This window comes from Stenella coeruleoalba (assembly GCF_951394435.1).
Source record: "Stenella coeruleoalba genome assembly, chromosome: 16".
In the NCBI taxonomy this organism is placed as follows: domain Eukaryota; kingdom Metazoa; phylum Chordata; class Mammalia; order Artiodactyla; family Delphinidae; genus Stenella; species Stenella coeruleoalba.
In genome coordinates this window covers 6816549-6839618 of record NC_137162.1, presented here as the reverse complement: position 1 = coordinate 6839618, position 23070 = coordinate 6816549, and the positions used below count along the sequence as shown (strand labels likewise).

Sequence of the window (23070 nt, the reverse complement as noted above, 5' to 3'; positions counted from 1 at the left end):
ATATTGCATAATGTGGTCATGCCATAATTTATTCAGTCATTCTCCTACTGGCAGGGTTTAATTTATTTCCCCCTTTTATTTTTTTGCTAAACAATGTACAAATAAATATTCTCTTATATATGTCCTTATGTCCTTCTGCTTTTATTTCTGTGGCTTAGATTCCCAGGAATGGGATAGATGTTTCCAGACAGCATCTTAAAAAAAGGCTTGGAACAATTTATAATGTGTGCACATCTTTTAATGCTCATCCTTAACAATATTAAGAATTAATTTTGAGTTATTTAAACTTCTTCCTAGTCCAGTGGCTGTAAAGTGATTCACTCACTCCTTCAATAAACACTTACTGAACACTTATATACCAGGTGCTGTTGTTGGGAGCTGTACACAGCTGTGAACAAAACAAATCAAGTCCTTGGGCTCACAGAGCTTCCATTCTGGAGAGGTCGATGGACAACAAACACGTAAATACATGGAAGTCAGAGGGGAGCTGAAGAGAAGGGGACAAGAGCGACAGAGGCAGTGGAGCAGACAGTGCTATTTGAGACAGGGTGCTCAGGAAGGACATCTCCGAGGTGGCATTTGAGCAGAGACTTGGAGAAAGTGTGGAACGGGGTCACGGGACGAGTGGACAGCGGTGAAGGCTCTGAGGTTGCTGCATGTTTGGCACGGCTTGCTGGAGGAACAGCAAGGGGCCAGTGTGGCTGGCAGGGATCTCTGTCACTATATACCTCGCAACTCCTGGAAGCCACCTGCTGAAGTAGGGCCACTAAAACTCACTGGGGGTGGCACCACTGGTGTACTGTACACTGCTGGTTGCTGCATACAGCAGGAGCATGCTGAGAATACACTGGAACAGGAAGAAAGACCCCTATCTGCCCCAGTTTTCCTCCAGAGTCTCCACTGGCAAAACTGGCACCTAAATATATTACAAATATTTTTTCCAAAGTTACCATTTTTCTGTTGGCTTTGTAGAGAGCCCAGTTTGTCTTCCCAGAGTTAAAAACCGTGTGTGTGTGTGTGTGTGTGTGTGTGTGTGTGTGTGCGCGTGTGCGTGTGTGTATATACACACACGCACACACACAGTTTATATATATATATATATATATATATATATACAATTTATACATTATACATTTTGTCTATAACTTCTAGGTTTCCAGTGGTGATTAAGAAGGCCTTTTCAGTCCCTAGATGGTATGCATACACCTCTAGATTTTCTTGAAATTTTTAGAGTTCCATTTTTTTACTTTCAAATCTTTAGTCCATCTAGATTATATTTTTTAATGTGATGTAAATAAGGATCCAGTTATATCTTCTTTCAGACATCCATTGTACTGACACTATTTATTAAATAATCCATCTTTTTTTCCACTGAAATGAAACCTTGTCATCTATTATATTTTTGTACTTGCTGGGATCTAATTTTGTCTTCTCTGTTTGGTTCCACTGATCTCTCTGTCTCTTCTGGAATCCATGCCAACTTGATTGTAGAGCTTAGATCACGACCCATTATTTTGTAAGGAAGTGTACTCACTGTTCTTTTCCATAATTTTCTTAGCTATTCTAGGGGCACTTATTCTTTCATTTAAGCTTTTTTTTTTTTTTTTAGTAGTACGCGGGCCTCTCACGGTTGTGGCCTCTCCCATTGTGGAGCATAGGCTCCGGACGCGCAGGCTCAGCGGCCATGGCTCAGGGACCCAGCCACTCCACAGTATGTGGGATCTTCCCCGACCGGGGCACGAACCCATGTCCCCTGCATCAGCAGGCGGACTCTCAACCACTGCGCCACCAGGGAAGCCCTAGAATTGACGTTTTATGGTATAAGTCTTCCAATCCAAAAAGAATATTTGTTCAGATCTTGTTTTATATCATCCAATACGAGTCTTTGGTTTTCTCCTTTTAGAGACTGCATTTTTTCATTAAATTCATTTCTAAGTATTTGTGGCTTTTGTTACCATTGTGAATGAAATATATTTTCTAGTTTCTATTTCTAGGTGCTTGCGGCAGTTCCTGGACAGAAACACATGGTATACTGAAGTGAGGTAGTGAAATTTAAAAAGAAAGTGTTTATAAAGGTGTGGGTATAAGTAAGAGAAGTTAATGAGTGAGTGGAGAAGCATGCCAGGGTGAGGCAAAACAGAGTTGGAAGGGTTGGAAGGGAGTAATGTACAGAACTTGGAGGGAAAGCTACAGTTTCAGGGGAGGACAGCTGGAGAGGAGCCTTTGGTAGAGGAGCAGCCATCGCCCATCCACAGACCAGCAGAAAGGAAGATACCCTGTCTCCCCCTCCTGCCACCCTGCCACCTCTGGCCAGTGGCTCCCATTGGCTGAACCCTGCTGGAAGCCAGAGGCAAGGAAGTCCATGCAGATGAGCAGAGCTAGGCAAGAAAGGAGGACAGAGGATCAGGAAGGCAAATGGAGAGTATCCAGCACAATGCTCAAATTTAGAAGAAAGGAAAGCTGTTGAATTTTGTGACTTCATCTTGTATGGGGCCACCTTACACATTACCTTATTAATTATAGTAACTTAAAGAAAAAAATCAGCTCTCTTGCACTGTTGGTGGGAATGTAAATTGTTAGAGCCACTATGGAAAACAGTATGGAGGTTCCTTAAAAAACTAAAAATAGAACTATTATACGACCCAGCAATCCCACTACTGGGCATATACCCTGAGAAAACCATAATTCAGAAAGAGTCATGTACCACAATGTTACTTGCAGCTCTATTTACAACAGCCAGGACATGGAAACAACCTAAGTGTCCATCCACAGATGAATGGATAAAGAAGATGTGGCATGTATATGCAATGGAATATTACTCAGCCATAAAAAGAAATGAAATTGAGTTATTTGTAGGGAAGTGGATGGACATAGAGTCTGTCATACAGAGTGAAGTAAGTCAGAAAGAGAAAGACAAATACCGTATGCTACCACATATATATATATTCTAAGAGTTATTTCTTTTCATTTAAGTCTAGAATAATCAGAAATTTTGTAGGCTGTCTTGATGTCTCCTGAAATGATCACTATTTTCCTGATCTTTCAATGTAATGATTTACATTAACAGATTTCTTAATAGTGAATTGTCTTTGCATCCTTAATTTATTTTACACCCTGTGGTAATTGATTTGCTAAAATTTTCCTTTGGATTTTTGCATTTTTGTTTAAAAGTGAATGACTTATAGTTTTTCTATCTTGAGCTGCCCTTGTCTGATTTTGATATCAGGGACACATTAGCCATTTAAATTGTGTCTGAAAGGCATTCCAAATGTGTTTTTGCAAAAAATATGAACTATATTCTAATTCTATTGAAAAGTGTCAGTCATGCTAATAAATTCCTGAAAAGAAAGGATTCCATGGTCCAGCAGTTCTGGGAAGTGTATCCCTCTGTTGGAGATTCACAATACACCATGTATGAAGGCTCTGAAAATTCCTGCTGGGAAGAAGCTTATTTTTTCAACCCAGCCTTTACCAAACTAATTTGAGCACAGAATACTTTTTTTAAAGTTTATCTGTTAAAACATCCTACAGGACATCTCTAAAGAGATACCAGTTTTAGAAATGCCATTTTAAGCACAAAGACGTTTCTTATAAATTATTTACAATAAAAAGATTAGGAAACAACCTAAACAACAGGGGAATGTGTAGGTAAGTTATAGTGGAACAGAACATTATGCAGTCATAAGCTGCTGCGTGCAAAACTTTTATAAAGGCATGAAAATGCATTTGTTTTAATGTTAAGTGAAAAATCAGGATAAAAATATACTATGTGATCACATATATATTAAAAACAAACAAAGAAATGAAAACAGAGAAAATGATTAGGAATAAATTCACGAAGATTCAAGTAGTCACCTTGGATGATGGTTGTTTTAATTTTCTTCTTTCTGTTTATATAAGCATGTATTGTTTCCATATTTGGGGGGAAACGGTAATACCAAGATAATAGAAGCCTCCAAGTTTTACCCGAAGGGAGCATGGAGGTGGGAGTTTGTTGGCAGAGGGAGGAATGTCAGCAGAAGATGTTGGGTGCCAGGGCCTCTGCCTAGGGTTCTTTCTTGCCTCCTGCCAGTGGAAGGGCTTCCTAGGGCTGGCCATGTCCCTGGTATGGACGTAAATGTGAGCAGCCTCTCCTACACTGCAATGCCAGGTTCTAACTTAGCAAGACAGGCTGCTGAGCACATATTCCACCCCTCCCCCACTCCCTTTCCATCTCCCTTTTGCACTAACTATATAAGACTCTCTTTCCCTTTTGACCACAGCTTCTCCAAGTTTAAGGACAGTGTCTGATGGACCTCTGAGTCTTTCTGGCAATTAACACAGGGTTTTATGAAGGACAGAGGTGGGCACTTATTTGTTCATATTCTAAAGTAACGTAAGTGGCGTCATCCTCTTTAGATGCCCCGCCCCCCCCCCCCCCCCCCCCCCGGCCGCCAAGCCCTGCTCAGCAGAGTCTAGAAGGAAGCGAAAGGATTCTACAACTCCAGGAAGAACAAGTGTTAGAGGCACAAGGAGCTCTATGGGGTCACTGAGGCCATTGCAGACTCTCTCCCTTCTAATCCAGTTTCTCCATTCCTGCACACTGGATCCCCCACCCTCGAAGCAGAGATTTTCTATGTTATGGAATTTTAATTGATTACACATGACTATTACCCAATTTCAGAGTAACAGTGAAATGCTGTATATTGGATAATCACCCAGCAATGGACTTTTTTCATTACAGAGAGAATGGGGATATCTAGTAACAGCTCCAACTCCTGCTATAATTATTAATGGGATTCTGATTCTGACTAATTACACAAAGGTTTACGTAATTCTTGACCTTTTCTAACACAGAGAGCATTCCACTAGGCAATTTTTGAAGGCTATATATACAGAATCTCCTATAAGGGCTGAGTCCACACACACACACAAAGATCAAGAGCTAATTTTTCAAAGAGTGACCTCCTGCCTGCTTTCAAAATGCACACGTGCAATGCAGAATCTATTCGACCACTACCTCACTCGGTAATATTTTTATTGTCTCTGTCAGATTAAGACAGAGCCTAGTTTTCCTAAGATTTTAACATAGTTTTCACAAACGACGACTTAATCCCGAGAACAGGATGATCTTAGTGGTTTCCACAGACTGAGTTCTTCCTTGGGGCCACGCACCAAGCGAGTGATCCCTCGTTTCATCCTCAGAACCCCTGGGTGGTGGGTTCTGCTATTACAGATGAGCAAACCAAGGCTCAGGGGGGTTAAGTCGCTACACAAGATGGCGCAGCTAGTGAGTATGCACTAGATCAGGGGTTCAGGCACAGGTCTGACGTTCTTCAAAGCCAGACCATTTGTTTGTAACGGCTACATGGGAAAATTGGAATTAGCATATGAATTAAACAATACTCGTGCAGTGTGGCAATAGCAGGAGGAAAACTCCAACTGTTTATCCCCTGAGCAGCACCAGGCACTGGTCTAAGCACTTGTCAGAGATGAATTCATTACCTTCTCAAAATAAACCCAGGAGGAGGGGACCATTACTGTCTCTGGTTTACAGGGGAAACAGTGGTAAGTCAGACAACTCACCCAAGGCCACGCCTCTGGTGGCAGCCGGGCAGGGCTTGCATCCCCGGGATTCTGGCTCTAGATCTGGGGAAGAAGCAGCTACTCCCCACTACATGAGAGCAACAGAAGCCCTGGGACTCTCTTCCTGGCTGTTGGTCATCTCCATTAAAACTGGTTAATCTAACTCTTGCTCTGCCATCCTCAGCTTGAAGAGATTTTTGGATTATCTTTGGAAATTGGCAAGACATGTTTGTTCTGGGCTAGTCAAGCTATCCCAGACTCCTTTCAACTGAACGTGTATCTTCAAGCACCCTTAGGGGTAAAAAGCGGTGGGAAAAATCTGGCTCTTGACTCAGTATTTGTAAAATCTGCATGTCACCAATTTATACCAATTTATATTTGGTATAAATTGGGCTTTGGACTGAATTCTTGGTTTAATCAAGCATCTATACCCGTGTGTGTGTGTGTGTGTGTGTGTGTGTGTGCGCGCGTGTGTGTGTTAAAGGACTTTCCTTCAGATTTTTTTGAATCCAGCAAATAATAAGATGGTTAAGGAGGAAAAGGAAGGTTCTGTACTTCAGGACTTCACATTTGGGGCACCAGCTGCCTTACAACCATATTCGTGATGCTTGTGAAGTGCTGCTTTTCTAAGAGATTACTATCATCAGAAGAGCACCTCAAGTTAACATTTTCCAAGAGTTTCCCATCCCCTTAGTATTTATTATTTGGCTTTAAATTACCTCAGTCAGTAAAATTACGATTGTTGGTTCGCACCTTTCAGAAATTTTGTGCGTATTAAACACTTTGGCAATATTTATTTATTCTGCCATCTGTCTCACTATCTACACATGCTCAACAGTCTGGCCTAGAAAGCACCCAAAATCACCTGAGCATCATAAAATTTGTCCATGGCTGTCAGAGTAACGCATGGAGAACACAGCTGCTGTCCTGCTGCCTGATTTAATGAGGTTCCCAAAGTATGTGGACAAGGATCCTTTCCCTTGGTTACCATGGAAACAGGACAGGCACTCAGAGCAGGTGTCAGCAGCATCGAAATCAAGATGAATCAGCTGATGGCTCAGTCATCTGGGGGGAGGCGGTGACCAAGCCGAGGGGGTTCCAGTGTGCGCATAATCTCACCCTCCTGTTCCTTCCTTCAGACAAACTCCAGGACAGAGACCCAGACTCCACCCGGCCTTTTTTCTGAGCATACTGTGTTGCCATACTCTGAGTCTAAAAGGACTCACACTTCGAGAATTTCAAAATTAGAAATGCCTGGAGTACTTCTGTTCTTCCAGATCCTAATTAATTGGTGATCTGTTGTTTTATCTGAAAAGGCATAAACAATTATACAATCCACCCCAGCACTTCCCTTCCTCCAACGTGGGTTTATTTGATTTCATTCAAAGTCAAACTCACCTCAGGAGGAAACTTTGTTTTAATGAATAGAATAGGATATCCAGTGCTTCTGGCTAAATTCACCATTTCTAGGGTCACACGCTTTTTACACAAAGCTGGTTTTCATCCTAAATTATGTTGTCACCAGTGAAGCAGCATAATTTATAAATTTTAGTGTTAGCTCCGTGAGTCACTAAAGTTTATAAAGTATTCTCTACATCACTTGTAAAGAACAGAAAATTGAATATAAAATAATTCTCTACAATTCATTCTATATTTATGGAAGTTTTCAGGTGAGAAGGTATGAATGGAGAATGCAGCTAACTGAGCTGAAATATTACTGGAGAACTAAGAAAAGGCTTGAAGACCATTCTTCAGAAAGTTCCAATTTGGCACCAGAAACTTGAAGCAGAATAACCTTTCGTAAATATAGATCTCTTCCAACTTTTGCAAAGAGAAGGAATCTTTAACTTCTTGGCTTCATCTTCTTAAGATTTTTCTCCCTCTTTGTACAGGGTCAAATAGAATTCATTAGCCAATTAGCTCAGAGAAAATAAGGCAGCATATATGCTATTTCATGTAGAAAAAGAGCAAAGTGTTCAATTTTTCTGCTTTTCGGCTGAACTGACAGATATTCTTTGTTCTCTAGGAATGTGATGATTTAGGCTAAAATTCTGCTTCCTGAATAATTCAGATAATTGCCTCAACCCCACAGTTTGCTGGAGCTGGAGAGACTTGAGTTCAAAAGGCAGGTGATCAAATTAAAATCACGTTTTGATGGACTTCATTTGAGCTGTTTTTGAAAGAAAAAAGATAGATATCCACTGCTTAATTAAACATTTCTGTGTGTTTTGAAAACATAGATGAACCATATTGAATGTTATTAGTCTAAGGTTAAGTGATGAGCAGTGAAGTCTCTTTTGAAATGGAGTGGAGGGTGTGTTTGACATACTAGACTTTGTTCCATAAGAATCATCCAATCAGACGTTTTTTGTCGAGCAGATGTTATAGTTTAGATGTTGGAGGAGACAAAGCTTTCATCCCGGCCCTTAGGAGTTGTGTGCACAAAGTCATGCTTGTTACACAGCTCCGAAGCTGCCAGTCTATGTCACGTCACTTAGTGCCATTGTCCTGAAGAGTCTGAGGGCTAGAGTTACACCAAGCATTTCTTGGGTGTTATTGACATAGGAGCATCTAATTGCACATGAAAAGAAATTTAAAAGATTTAATTTAAGGAAATGGTATCACTGTCAAACCTGCCTCCTGTGATAGAATAAGAACTTCATTTTGGTATCATGATGTGATTGTTTACTCACTTTGTGGACATATTCTCAAGCCCTTGGATAATGCACCTAACTCAGAACTGTGGTTTGAGCACAGGAGTCGTTTGCCCGGAGGATACGTGATTCAACCTGCGCCATCTGCACATCTTGTCGCGAGTGACCCAAGTGCGGGTTTGCTGCCTGGGGAGAACGCACACTTGTAGCTGCAGAGCAGAACGAAGCCAGAGAGGGTGGAAGCAAAGGGACTCATCTGTCCGTGGTGCCTGCCGCACAGGCCCCACCTTGGACGGACCCAACTCTGTGCCAGCTCCCTGCCGGGCCCTGGGCTGCTCCTTGGTGATGTCATACCTGGGGCAGGTTGGAGCTTGGACTTGGCGCACCTAACCTCAGCTGGGCTTCAACACTGCCCCTGAAGCCCACAGCCTTTGAGGGGATGACTCCCTCTCCAGCGCTCAGTGAAGACCACTTTGAATCTTGGCCCCCTCCGCAAATGTCTGCCCAACTCTGCCAGGGTGGCCTCTCCTCTCAGCAGGTGACCTTGCCCCCCAGTTGACAGAGAAAACAGAAGCCCTCAGGCAGGAATATGACCAGCCCTTCAGACCAACCTGACTTCATCCATCCTCTCCTCTTGTTCCCCTGTTTTAATGATAACACTAACAACAGATAATGCTTACGGACTGCTTAACATGAAATCTCTACATATGTTACTTAACCCTCATGATAACCTGATGATGTAGGTGCTCGAGTCAGCCCCACGTCACAGGCAAAGACCTGAGGGACACAGAGGTTGAGACCCTTGCCCAGGGCCACACTCACAGTGTGTGGCAGAACCAGCGTGTGACCACTGTCTAACCACTATGCTAAGATGCAGATCAGCTTTTACTCTCAGGCCAGTCCCTCCCCCAGGCCCTGGATCCTAACCCATCCCCGCTTCTGAGGGACTCTCTCCGAGGACTATTTCTACCTGGATCATCAGCCTCTCCTTTCCTATTGGTCCCTTCCCATCAACAGTTAAATACACTCAAGTCCTCCATCCTTCAACCCATGTTTTAAAAATTCTGGATTCCTCTTCTGTCTATTGTCTTCCCATCCTTCCCTTCCCTTCCTTTCCCTTTCTTCTCCTCTCCTCCCCTCCCCTCCCCTTCTCTCTCTCTCTCTCTCTCTCTCTCTCTCTCTCTCTCATTTTCTCCTACCCTCCTCTCCAAAACCAATCTTCATACAAAAGTCCCCAGCACTCATGGGGCCCATTTCCTCACCTCCTCTTATTCAGCAAACTGGCCTGTGCTCCCATTGCCCTATAGAATGTCCCTCAGGTTGCCAGTGACCTCCATTAGGTTGTTTCAGTCTTTTTCTTGGCATGTAATTGGTTTTAAATGTTTATGTAAACTAGATGAAGAAATGGATAAACAAATAAGTGAATATACAAAATCTTATAAGAAAACCTCAGCTGACTTCTCCCCACTCTGTTCCCCATCCCTCTAACCAGCTCAGTTCTGGAGACCCCCCCAAATCGGCACACCCCCACATCACAGTTTCTCAACCTGAGGACCTGGGACCACCTGCATGGGAATTTCATGCTCACCCCTGCCCCCCAAGACCTGCTAAGTAAGGTTCTCTGGGTGGGGTGTATACGCGCACTGTGAACAGACCCTGGAGGTGGGACTCAGGCACGTGACAGGTGGAGGGCCAGTGCTCCCATGTCTGCCCTTCTGTTTATCTTTATGATTCAGTGCTCTCCTTATAAACAAAAGATTTAAGACTATAAGAAGGGATTATGCCTTTGGAAATATTCACAGATACAAAGGGAAAATAAGTGTTATCTCTGGCATGCAATAATGCTCGTGGAACTTCATCAGTCCCTGCCGTTTGCTCATGACACTTACCCTTTTCATCAAGGCTGTTATTAAAGGCCGCCACAACAGAACAATAGCAGGGGCAATCAAGACTTCAGACGTGCGCTCTCTTCAGCTTCTGCCTGGGAGCTGACATCTTGGAGACTGACGATCTATCTTCTCTGCTCCCACTTTCTGGAACAAGAAAGTCTTATTTAGAAGGCAGAATTGCTTCCCAGACAAATGCAGATCAGGGAATACTTTCCCCTTATGTGAAAATGCTCAGTGTTTTGCGCTCTGTGTAATTAATAACTCTGCTCTTCCCGCTTGTTAGTTTGCCATTTACACCACACGCTGTGTACTTTATCATATTTGACTCTGATGACAATACAGAGAAGTGGGCAGGGCCTTCGAGGCAGGGCCGTTCCTTCCACAGAGAGATGCCTGACAGGTGCCTGCTATGTGCCCAGCCCCAGCCTCGGTACCATGGCAACAGGGAGGAGGGTCTGATTTGGACGCTTCTGCTGTCAGACACCTTGCAGGCTAACGGAGGAGAGAAGCCATGGGTGCAGCATCTGGTACAATCTAGAAGGTGCTGGGGCCTTGAGACTAGATTGTAAAAGTCCTGAAGGCAAGAGCCGGCTCCACAATTTGGACCTCAGTGCCGAGCACAGAGTCTGGCAGGAGACAACGCTCACTAAACAGGGTTAAATGAATAAGACGGATCAAGTGCTTTGGAAATTCAGAATCAGGTTGGGATTGGGGAGTGGATCATGTTCTACTTGGGGTGGGCCAGTGGATTGGGGCTTCCTGAAGGAGGGGATGTGTGGACCCGGCAGCTCTCGCTATCCCATAGGACTTCACTGGATCTCTTTGCTCAAACCTTTACAGATTAAGTGTAAATTCATGGTATCCTTGGAAAGACAGTGTCTTTCTTCAAATGTCAACCTGCATATCTTACAGCTTGTATTCGGGTGAAAGTCTTTCTCCACCCCAGTGCACACCCAACATTCAGGAGTCTCTTGGTATTAATTTCAAAGGCTTTTCTCCTCCTTTTTTTGTTTTTGTTTGTTTTTACTTTATTTTCTCATAAGAAAAAAGTAAAGCAGTCTCGCTATAAACAATCTGGGAAGTAGAGAAACGTTGGAAAAATTAGGGGGGGAAATCAACCATAATCTCATTACCTAGAGGTAACTATGATTATTATTTTTGGCATATTTCTTTACAGCATTCATGTATGTACGTATTTTTAACACTGTCAAGCACTATTAAAAACAATTTAGAGTCCTTTCCACTGTCATTAAAAATGCTTTTTAAAACACCACCGAATGTGACATTGTTTGATTATGCGATAACTTAAATACCCATCACGTTTGATATTTGGATTGTTCAATTTTATGTTAATATAAATAAAGCTGAAATGAAATCTTTATAAAGTATTGCCCACACTTTGAATTATTTGCTCAGAACAGATTCCTCAATCTATTGGAATGGTGGAATCTAATGGAATCAGTGGAAACAAATACCTTAAAATCCTAATTAGGTACACATTACCAAATTGCTTTCTAGAATGTTTTCCTCAGTGTTTCCTGCTCCCACAGGGTTTGAGAGTGCTTTCAACACTCCAGTTCACCAGCTTTTCCAGTTATATACCACTCCAGAACAAACCATCCCCAAAGTAAGCAATTAAAGTTATAGGCATTTTATTCTCCGACAATGGTCAGGAATTCAGTCAGGGCTCAGCCAGCCAGTTCTTCTGCCCTGCATGGGCTCCTCTAAGGACTGCCATTTCTGAGAGGTCCTTGGAAATCTTTATGTCTAAGTGATTGTATAAGATCAGCAATAATGAATATATAATCTCAAAAGATAAATAAAATATTCTTAAAAGGGGAGAAACTCCAGTATTTTGGACTGGGGTTTCTTGGAGGTGTTAAGCTGGCAGCTGGTCTTGTCTGGAGGTTTAGGGTTAGGGTTAGGCTTCCCCACGTGTCCCACACGCTTACAGGCGTGGCTAGAAGGCTGGGCTCTGTCAGATCCTTCCCCATCTCTGTGTGGTCTCAGGGCAGTCAGACCTCTTACAGGGTGGCTCAGGGTGCCACAGGGGAGCCAGGGTTCCCAGAGACAGGAAGTGGAAGCTGCCAGGGTCTTAAGGCACAGCAACACTTCTGTCATATTCTGTAGTCAAAATGGAGCCCACCCAGGTTCAAGGAGAGGGTTCCAAGACATCATTTCTCAGTGGGAGGAATGTCACAGAATCTGTGGCTACCTCTAATTCCCTACATCAGCATTGGGTATTATTATAAGAAATATTTATTTGCTTGCTAATTTGACAGATAAGATATGGTAAACCAGTGTTGCTTTCATTTTAACTTATTCCAATCTTCAACTTTTTCATATGTTTATTGCCACTTGAATTTTCCTACCTGTGAATTGTTTGGTCCTGCCCTTGGGTCTCTGCTAGCTCTGTCGCTTACAACTTGGAGATGCTGGACAGGTTATTTAAACTCTATGAGCCTCCACTTCTTCATCTGTAGAATGGGGGTAATAATATCATCTATCTGAAAACCTGAGAAAGTTGCTGTGAAGCTTAAGTGAGAGGAAGAATCGCGTGTTTAACCCATGCCTGACACATAATAAATACTCAGTACACACTGGTGACTATTGCTTGTTCAGAATCTTGTTGTAATACTCAGGTGCCAGCCTGGGAAAGTGCACATGGAGAGGATGCAGGGGTCCTGGGTTGCTGGGGGCACCGAGTAACTTCAGGAAAAGGAAAAGCCAAGCATCCTCTGTGTTCTGCTCGACGCCAGTTTACAGCCCCAATTCCCTGGCACCTCTGCCCAAGGGCAGGGAGCTGATGGCTTGTGAGTGGGCACAGTGCCATTCTACGAGATGGGAATGAGAACAAGCAGCCAGGGGAACGTGTAAGTGTCCTGCCGTGTTTGTTAAACAAACCATTCTCAGCTGGGGAGCACTCAACAGCTGTCAATCCTCGTCTTACAAACCCTGGTAACAGGAGGCATGCAATCATTAATCCAGTTCTGGGAAGAATTACCTTTCAAACAGTTTTTTTTTTTTAAAGAAACAGTATAGTACACCCAGCAAATACAGAGAAGTTGATTTATACCTCATCCATCAAACTGAAATAAATGTTATTCCACGGAAACGAGACCAACACTTTGAGATTGGAGGTAGTAAATTCATTTGCTGAGCCCTACTGAGGGGTATTCACATTTGTTACCTTTCCCTCTTGTCTGAAGGTGACACTCTGCACCCTGCCACCAGCAGTACAGGTTCTTTTAGTGGCTTGTCCTTCCTATGAGTGATAATGTAACAGGCCAGGCACACACTCCTTTTCTGTTTTGAGTCTGGTGGTGCTCAGCCACAGCTGGTAGCCCCTTTGGGTGACATTTTGGACCACAAGTGGACCAAACGTCAGCCTTGAAAGGCTTTGTCAACTCAGGATGTTTTAGGCAGGTGATGGGCCTGGACAGAGCAGACAGGTGCTGGATGCAACAGGGAGGGAGAATCAGGCCATGAGGACTCAGAAGACAAGGGCTCCCCTATCATCTATCAATCGTGGAACGTCCTGAGCCTCAGTTTCCATACCTGCTAAATGGGGACACAAATGCCTGCCCCGCCTACTTCACAGGAATGTGAAACCACACAAAGCAGAAACCCTATTACTGTGTGAGACGTAACCGTAACTGAAGCAAACATTCTGTATTCTCTCTGTAGTGTCCTTTTAGGTAGACTTTCACGTCTAGTATATATTTTATTCTTTAATACTGTGTGAGACGTAACCGTAACCGAAGCAAACATTCTGTATTCTCTCTGTAGTGTCCTTTTAGGTAGACTTTCACGTCTAGTATATATTTTATTCTTTAATACTGTATGAGACGTAACCATAACCGAAGCAAACATTCTGTATTCTTCCTGTATTGTTCTTTTATGTAGACTTTCACATCTAGTATATATTTTATTCTTTAACAGCTTTGGAAGGGTTTAATAAATATTATTTTTCCATTTTACAAAGTAGAAAGCTGAGGTTCATTGAGTTTGACTCCCCAGGGTCATAAAGTGGAGCCCAGTTCTCCTGGTTCTCAGCAATTCCCACTGGACCACACTGTCTCCAAATGGCACAAGGATGCTGGGGCCTGGACATCCTTCCAAGGCCTTGCTTTTATGCTCCTATAGGTCAGGTCCAGCCAGGCCTCAGGGAGCTGGGACTCAACTTGTAGGACTGCAGGTTTCTCACCTGGGCCTGTGAGCCATGGCCGCTGAGCCTGTGCGTCCGGAGCCTGTGCTCCACAAGGGGAGAGGCCACAACAGTGAGAGGCCCGTGTACCGCAAAAAAAAAAAAAACCAACAAAAAAACAAAACTAGGGGTAGTAAATCATGAGTGTGTGGTTATTGGAGGATTAAAGAGCATTCAGTGTGCGAAGTATCAGACCTAGTGCCTGGCTCAGGGCAGGTGGACAATGTTGTCTTCCTTCTTTTCTTCTTATCTTGCCTTCTTTCTTTCCTTTCTTTCACTTTTTCTTCCTTCTCTAGGGGTCTTGAAAATATCTCAGATATGTACCAGACTTAACGTGAACTTGGGGATTTCTTGAGCAGGTATGTTCACATTCATGTTCCGCAGATACACAAAGGCAGCAGCAATGGTCAAGTAGATAAAATGGAAAGAGTCTGTTCCACAGCCGCCGGAGGAACCAGACTGGCCTCCGAGGACAGAGACAAAGCAAGAGGGAGCTGGTTGTTCATACAATTCAACTCACATTCAAGTATTTCTTAATTGGTCCACAGCTCCTCACATGCAGGGTAGCAAAACAACCTCAGTAGCCCTGGAAGCTGCTCCAACTGTTCCAAGACAACCGTGGATAACCTGAGTAAGTCCTGCGGCCTCACACCGTCTACTCTCAGATACTGTCATGTTAGAAACTGTCAAGCAACAACAAACGATTACAAATAACTCCGATCTCCTCTGCAAGAATATCGGAGGAAATCCAAATTACAGTATCTAGAAACACTTCTGAAAACCCCCTTTTTCTTCCTCCCCTTTTTCTCCAGTTTTTACACAGTCCCTGCAGGGGCTCTCAGACTATAAACACTTCGCTCTCAAAATTCTGCTTCCAAGTGTCCCAGATCCTTAAGCCACGTGGCTTTTGAGTCTATTCCTGCTACCGAGTCCCTCTTCCCTCTCACCACTGCAGCCTGCATCTCTCTATCCAGCACGTGGGGAAAGGCAGAACTCTCCCCTGGAGGACAAAGAGAAGAGGAACAAGGGATGTAAGGGGGAGGCGGGGGGTGTGGATTGTGGCAGGTGACAGGGTGGAAGCATCGCACATGGATATCTTGTTTCCATTGCACACGCCTGTGGAGCAGTAGAGCTCCCCAGCGGGAGTGGACACAAGACATGGTGAGCCGGTGCCCCTGGACTTTCTCCTCTGTGGCCGGTGTGGAAATGGCACACAAGTGTCCTGTGTGCATAAAGGGGCTGCAGTGAGATCCCCAGGACTGTACAGACAGATCAGAATTCTTCTAATCTCTTCTTTTTGAATAGAGGTACTGGGTAATTTTTAAACTACCTGTGTAACCAGGAATTCGTTTTGTAAATTTCACCAAGACTTAAGATATCTGGTTTCTAACCCAACCAAAGACATTTTCATAACTCCCTGAATGTAATAAAGTTAAATCAAAGCTTATCCTATTCTGGCTGTAAAAGTCTTTCCTCTGCTGGGTGACTTAGTCATTGCACCCGTTTCAGGCCTTGTGCTCGCTGCTCGCTGCCGCTCCCGACTTCTGCCTCCAGCTCGATTTTGCTGCCTTGAAATGTTGCGCTTCACGCTGCTGAGCTTAGACTCAAGAACACAAGCTCATGAATCCCCTGCCCTTTCACTGACCTTAGTGGTCAGAGAGGCTAGGTAGGGGCAACCCTATCTGAAAGGATGGAGGGTATTATGGGGACCACTGGATATTTTTAGAATGGGGATTTTTTGGGGTGGGCGGGGAGAATGTAGCCTTTTTGATACTAAGTATGCCACATAAGTAACGTAGTGTATTAAGAGTGTTCGTGTGGTGTGAATGTTTGTGTGTGTGGCGGGGGGAGGGTTCAGTAGGCTAGGACAAGCCGGGGGTCTGGCCCGTTAAGCTCACAAACGGCTCTGTTATTACCACTGCAGTCACTACTACTGCTATCTTCCATTGCTAGGGCACTTTATTTTAGAAGTATTTGACCTGCATTATCTCATTTGGTTTCCTCAAAAGCCCTCAGGTCTTTCTGCTGATATTCTTTTTTGCAGAAAGTTAAGACGTTTAAAGTGGTCAGCCTTGGGAGGAGGAAGGCTGTACCTCATGTTCTAGGTGGATGTGTCCCCCCAGACGTGGCCCCAAACCATCACTTGGCCCCGTGGTTTCCTCCCTGAGAAATGAGGGGTTCAAACTGGATCCTGTAATGTTAGCGCCAGAAGTGAATTTAAAGCTTACTTAATCTAAAGACTGAGAAGCCACATGATTTGCCCAAGGTCACACTGAGGGCCGGTGACAGGGCTGGGACCAGAGCCCTGCTCTCCTGGTTCCCACTGCCCTGGGCGTCTTCACGGCCTAAACACACAGTAGGCACCTTTTCAAAGGAACTCATAATTACGCCTCCGGAGATGCAGACACTCACCCCAATTCTAACCACTTCTGCATCTGGGACGTCATGCTTTCTAAAAATGCAGCGCTTTCGTTTTTAGCCCTGACCCTGTAGTGTTTTTTTATCCTCTCCTGCTCGCAACCTGCTGAACGGTTTCTATGTTCCCACTTCTCCCCACTCTAATCTGCAACCCAGAGGCTCCACGTGCTTGGTCGGGTGTGTGCTGCTTTCTCTCCTGCCCCCGGGGCTCGGAATCGCCCCACTGCGCTAATTTCTTAGGACAGACTGGGCCTGCATCTCACAGCCTGCTGCTTCCTCTGGGTAAAACTGTCCCTCATCCATCTTCACCCAGCTGTGGCCAACTCGGCGTCAGCTCCCCAGGAAGACTTTCCGACCACCCTCATCCCACCCAACCCCGCATGGTCCAGGAGGGGCGCCCCTCCTTTGTCGGCTCCTCCCGATGTGAGGGCCCTGGGCCGGGCAGGCAGATGCAAAGATAAGCAAGACATGGCTTCCGCCTTCAGCGAGCAGTGAGGTGGGGGAGACGGGCCGTGCTGTGCTCGCAGCGCTTCCTTCCCCTTCAAGTCACGCTGGCTACTTGTCTGTCTCCCCGCACTGTGCACCCCTGGAGCCCTGGGAGTGGGTCTGAACTTGTCTGTGTCCCTACACCAAGGACAGGTCCAGGAGTACACGGTCCTGTGCCCTCAGCACATGCACGAACCACTGAACGAGTGAGCAAACCTTCAGCCATGAAGGTACGTGCAGGTGCGTGAGGCGCCGTCCAACCCTTGGTGCTACCTGCAGATGGACTGCCATGTTAGAGGCTGATAGCCTGTAGGGCATATGTGCTCATGGAGAAATTCATACTTTGGAGTTCCCTGAGCAAACACTCTGCTCAAAAATAAAGGGGTCTCCCTTCCCAAGAGATTCCTGCCGAAATACTCACTTCCTGCAAACATGCACTTTTCTTACAAACCGGAGCTATAGGTTAGGTTCGTCCAGGATAAGAATTCGTGTGAGTGATATACGAAAGGAGTGCTCCTGGGGACCCAGGTGGCAGTGGGACAATTTCAGGGACAATCCCAGCCCCAGCCCAGTCCTGCAGGGAGTTCTGGAGCGCGCGTACATCTGTGACGGCTTATTTTGTGTGTGCGCACTCGGCTGGGCTAAGGGGGCCCAGATAGCTGGTAAAACACGATTTCTGGGTGAGTCTGCGAGGGTGTCTCCAGAAGAGATTAATGTCTGAGTTGGCAGACAGAATAAAGAGAAGCACCCCTCCCAACGCAGATGGGCACCATCCCATCTGTTTAGGGCCCAATAAAACAAAAAGACAGAGGAGGGCAAATTCTCTCTCTGCATGAGCTGGGACATCCATCTTCTCCTGCCCTTGGACACTGGCTCTCCTGTTTCTTGAGCCTTCAGACTTGCATCAGAGCTCACACCATCAGCCCCCCGGGTTCTCAGATCTCTGGACTCAGACAGAATTATACCACCAGCTTTCCTGGTTCTTCAGCTTGTAGACAGCAAATCTCGGGCCTCAGCCTCCATAATCATGTGAACAATTTCTGTAATAAATCTCCTCGTACCTATATCTGTATCTTTATCTGTATCTATACCTATACCTATCTATCTATCTTATTGGTTCTGTTTCTCTGGAGAACCTGACTAATGCACCTCAAAGCTGACTCCAGGGGACACGACCTCAAAAGCCCTTTGGACCCCAGTAGCTGGCAGACAGGCTTCTATAGGAGGCTGGGGCAGGAGAGGCAAAGGTCAGGAAGCTGGGGGTCTGTGAGGAACATCTACACTTTGTGGGGACAAGATTGCTCAAGAGCTCTGGGGTGGGGGACCCCTTGCTTCTATTTTTACTTCAGAGCCTGTTTGACAAATGCTGACAGCCACATTCGGTCTCCTACATGCTGAACACCCTGTACACGTCCTGCAATCACACTATCTGGTTGGACAGCGAAGGCTGACGCCACAGGTATGGGCTGAACCCAAACTTGTGCTCCCTTGTCCGGTTCTAAGAGGAATGTCAACTGTGCCCTCAAGTCCTCTGCTAAGGACTTCACCACACTGTGTCAGAGTAGGCGGGGTGGCTTGGGTAATCCAAGAAGGCAGAGAAAGGTCTTCCTGAAGATCAAAGCAGGGCTCTGAGATACCTGGTAAACTGCCAGAGATGATGAGCCGAGAAGGTCGCCACAGAAGCCCTGAGGGCTAAGCGCAGAGAGATCAGAGCTCTTTCCTTCCTTGTGAGCTTATTTCTAGAAAACATTACTGTTTAAAAAATCAGGAAAAGCTATATCCATGGAATGCCGTGGCCAAAACATTTTAGTAGGTTATACCGTTCACCTCACTCCCTGCTGTCTCCGGGTCCTAGGAATGAAAGCGTTTTTCTCCAGAAAAATGAAGGCTAATGTAAGAAAGAAGTGCTTGGGGAATTACACCACTTAACTAATCTCCTAAGTGTTTACAGCAAACACAGCCTCAGTGGAAACTTGGAGAGGAAGAGGAAGCCTTTCAAAGCCTTCATAAAAGGTAGCAGCACCCCCTCTGACACTGGGTAGAAGGCGGGCATCACGAATAAAAGTGCATCTCAAAATTCAAAAGAAGGAAAGGATAGCTGGAGGGGGTGAGGGGAGGCAGAGAACACATGGAAAAGACATCATTCCCACTTTGCTGATTACAGAGCTCAACCAAATCCTCCCACGCTGGAAAGAACAAAGTACCCTTTTCTAGCAACCCCAGAGCAGAAGAAGGGGATATTGGCAGAATCCCTTCTTATTAAGGAGCAATTAAGTTATTAGGAGATTTCAGAGAAGTTCCAAGGGAACAGAGCCATTTTGTACATTACAAACTACTTCTGAGCCCTTCACAAAATCACAAGATACAACACTGTTGTGTTACTTGTTATTTTTTGGCTGTTATGTTCATGCATTCACTCAACAAACGTTTATCAAGTGACTTCTATGTACAGGCCATGGACAACGATTTTAAGGACCCACCAAAATGCTGTAGAAGAGAGAATCCAATCTGGAGTTAGAAACCTAGATTCAAGGCCCCACTTTGCTGGGTGCATGCTTTTTCACAGGCATTTAAAACTCTAGGGTTTCAGATTTCTCACCTGTAAAGTAATAACTCTGATAATGCTTCTCAGAGCAGGTGAAATGGCTCTGTAAACCATAAAGTCCTTTACAAAGGTTAGTTATCATTATTTTTGTAAAGCTCCCTGATGGGGGGGGCAACCACATACACTGGTTTGCCCAGAAAAGTCCCAGTTTACACCTGTTTTCCCAGCCCCTTTTCACTCTTACAGGTGTCCCAGTTTGGCAGATAAATTATACGATCCCCTACTGGTAGGATCATCTGTGCAAGAGAAAAGCGTGAAAAGAGGGCCAGGGTTCCAATGTGATGTTCTGTCGCAGGAAATTTCCATATCTCACTAGCTATTCACAGAGGCTCCTCTCTGCCTGACAATACCTGCTCTTTTTGAAGTTGCAACCAACTCAGGTGTGAAAATTAAATGTGTACACAGAAATGAGTACTCTGCTGCACACTTGCATAAAGGTTTCTAAAAAAGAAAAGAGGAGAAAAAGTGATTTGTGGAACACCCATTATGAATGCAGAATCTGGGCATAAGGAAACGTTTTCCTGCACAAAGGCATTCTTGAGTTCGTAAACCGAAATATTGTATTTCAAGGCAACAGTGCTGCTGGTCTGGACAATAAGCACAGAGCACTAGCTGAGTCTGGCTGCAGCTGAAACCCAGGAGATCTGGGGCTTACCAAGTGGAATTAGGCTGCTGAGCTGTGGTCAGGTGGGAGACACTGCGGAGGTTGGGTCTTGGATTTCAGTTCGCGGCTCTCCTGCCCTTGGCTGTGTTTCTCAATCCCACTTGCTTCTGTTTCCTGACTTGGGGAGCGGGTATGGCTAGTACCTACCTCTTAGTGCTGTTTTGAGGGTTAGGAGGGCTGGTGCATGTAGAGTGTTTACACAGCCCTTGACACAAGGCAGATTGTCTGTCAGTTGTAGAAAGGCTTGTCATTCTCAGTTCTGCTACTCCCAACAGAGTGGTCTGCAGGGGTCAACGAGCATTTTCACGGGTAACAAATACATGGCAGAAGTAAGGGGCCAGCCCCTGCTATACCTCCTCTCCTTTGGCCTTGATTCCAAACACCTGTGAGTGTTGTCCAGCACAAAGCCTTTCAAATGTGGTCAGTGAATTTGGATCCTGTATGCATCAGGTAGCCATTATCCCAATAATGCTGTGTAACAAAGTACCCCAAACCTCAGTGGCTTAAGACAACAATGATTTATCCTCACCAACGTGTAGGTGAACTGGTGTCGACTAATCTAGGCTGAGCTCTGCTTCCGACCGCTCTGGTTGGGGGAGATTTCAAGGTAGCTCTGCAAGGACCTGTCTCTCCTCCTCCTCCTGCAATCTGGGGCTGATCTAGAGGATACTCCTCCGATGACAATGGCAGGGGCTAGAGGGCCTGTGGAAACACCCCAGGTCTCCCAAGGTCTAGGCTCAAAACCAGTCACTGTCACTTCTGCCCACATGTCACTGACGAGAGCAAGTCACAAGGCCAAGCCCAAAGCCAGCACTCCCCCAAAAGGGCCATGACAAGAATGTGGTGGGAGAGGGGAGTAAAGAACTGGGGCCAATTCACAACATCTCATCGTTTGCAGAAAAGGATGGAGCAAGCAAATTCTGATCACCACTCATGGGCTAGGACTCGGTTCAGCTTCAAGAAACCCTATGAAGTAAGTAGTTTCTCTTTGCTTTATAGACGAAGAGACTGAGGGCTAGGACTGAATCAATTAGCTTTTGCTACATAACAAAGCCCCCTCAAACTTAGCGTCTAAATGGCACCATTTATTCAGCTCACAATGCTGCCTGTCAGCAACCTGGGCTGGGCTAGATGGACTCTTGTGAGCTGATCTCAGCTGAGACCGCTAGGCACCCATGGTCAGCTCGCAGGTCAGCTGGAGGCTGGCCGGTCTGAAATAGGCTCGCCCACCTGTGTGGTGGTTGGCTGGCCATCGCTGGGCAGTAGAGATGCCTGAGCCATGTGTCTCCTCACCCAGCAGACAAGCTGGGGTTTGTCTACATGTGGATAGCCTGGTTCCAAAGGCAGAAAAAGAGCAGTCCCCAGTGTGCAGGCGCTCTTTCTGCCTTCACTGACTTGTTTTCTAATGTCCCAGTAGCCAAAGAAAGACATGAGGCCAGCCTAGAGCCAGCGTGGGAGGGGACGATCCACGGAGGTAGATGGAGGAAGTCAAGTAACTGATGGCCATTTTGGTAATCTACATAAGTACCTTGCTTGGGGCACAAAATAAACGCATGGCAGGCTTCCTTCTTTGGTGCTTTGGCCTGACAGGCATGTGGTAAGCACAGTCTGCAAGTCGTCTGTGTCCCTGATGTGTTCCAGACCTGCATCACCTCCCACAGGGCCACATAAACCGCCTGGTCCTCACTGGACTCATACACGGCCCAAGAGGCTCACGTCGCAGGAATTAAATAAAAATTAGACAATAAATGTATTTTCATGACCCTTAAAAAAGCAGTGTGAATGTCTTAGGGGCAAAATTTACTTTCAGAAAAAGAAATCTTGCATATGTGATTCTAGATTAATCCTCAAAAGGCATTTTAATAAACAGAAGTAGGGGATTCTGTAGGTCTCTGCCCTCACGCCCCAACAGGGCACCAACTTGTCAGGCTATTGCTGGGCCTGGTTTCTAGAGGAGTGCCTAGGATAGGATTGGCTAAAGGTGCCCAGGTCTTAGCACCTGAGCTTTTACTATGTAAATATGTTCAAATGCACTCACCCATTTTGCATCATATATCTGGAAAAGGGCAAAATCAGTTTCCAAATTGGAGGGAACATGGAGTGTGGGAAATGTGTTCAGTGTTATTGCAATTAGTCATGCTTTGGAATATCCTGGGGAAAGTCTACTCTTGAGTTATTATTGACATGGTGAAGTGGAGGAGGTTAAAAAGAAGTCTGCAGGCACCATTAATTAACCTCTCCATTATTTTTATTTCCCCATGCATTTTTCTGACGGATGGGAGATCACGGGGTCAAACCCTGTTAGAGCTGCAGGCATCCCAGCATTCTCCTGCTTTCCAGAGATGGAAGGAATTGAGGGCAATCTTCACAGTCACAGCGGGCTACCAGGTGGGCACGGATCCTGGCCCCATATTGTTTGTAACGTGGTTCCTCCTCCAAATCCTACAAGTCCTCCAAAGGCTGCTTACATGCTACTTCTCCAGGAAGCCTTCCTGGAATGGAGTTCTCCTTCTGTAACTCTTTGTGCCTCCTTGCAGTGGATACTGGGGTATTCTGCCCAGTTCCGCTCTTTAGGACAAAAG

General features: G+C 45.2%; 1 long non-coding RNA gene across 1 annotated transcript in view; it reads right to left on the bottom strand.

Moving 5' to 3' along the window:
* Positions 1 to 9779: 9779 nt before the first annotated feature.
* Positions 9780 to 23070, bottom strand: part of LOC307175664 — a 60575-nt gene continuing 47284 nt past the window's right edge. Inside the window, exon 3 of the long non-coding RNA XR_013824398.1 lies at positions 9780 to 10252. This is a non-coding gene — a long non-coding RNA (uncharacterized lncRNA). The remainder of the gene's footprint in view (positions 10253 to 23070) is intronic.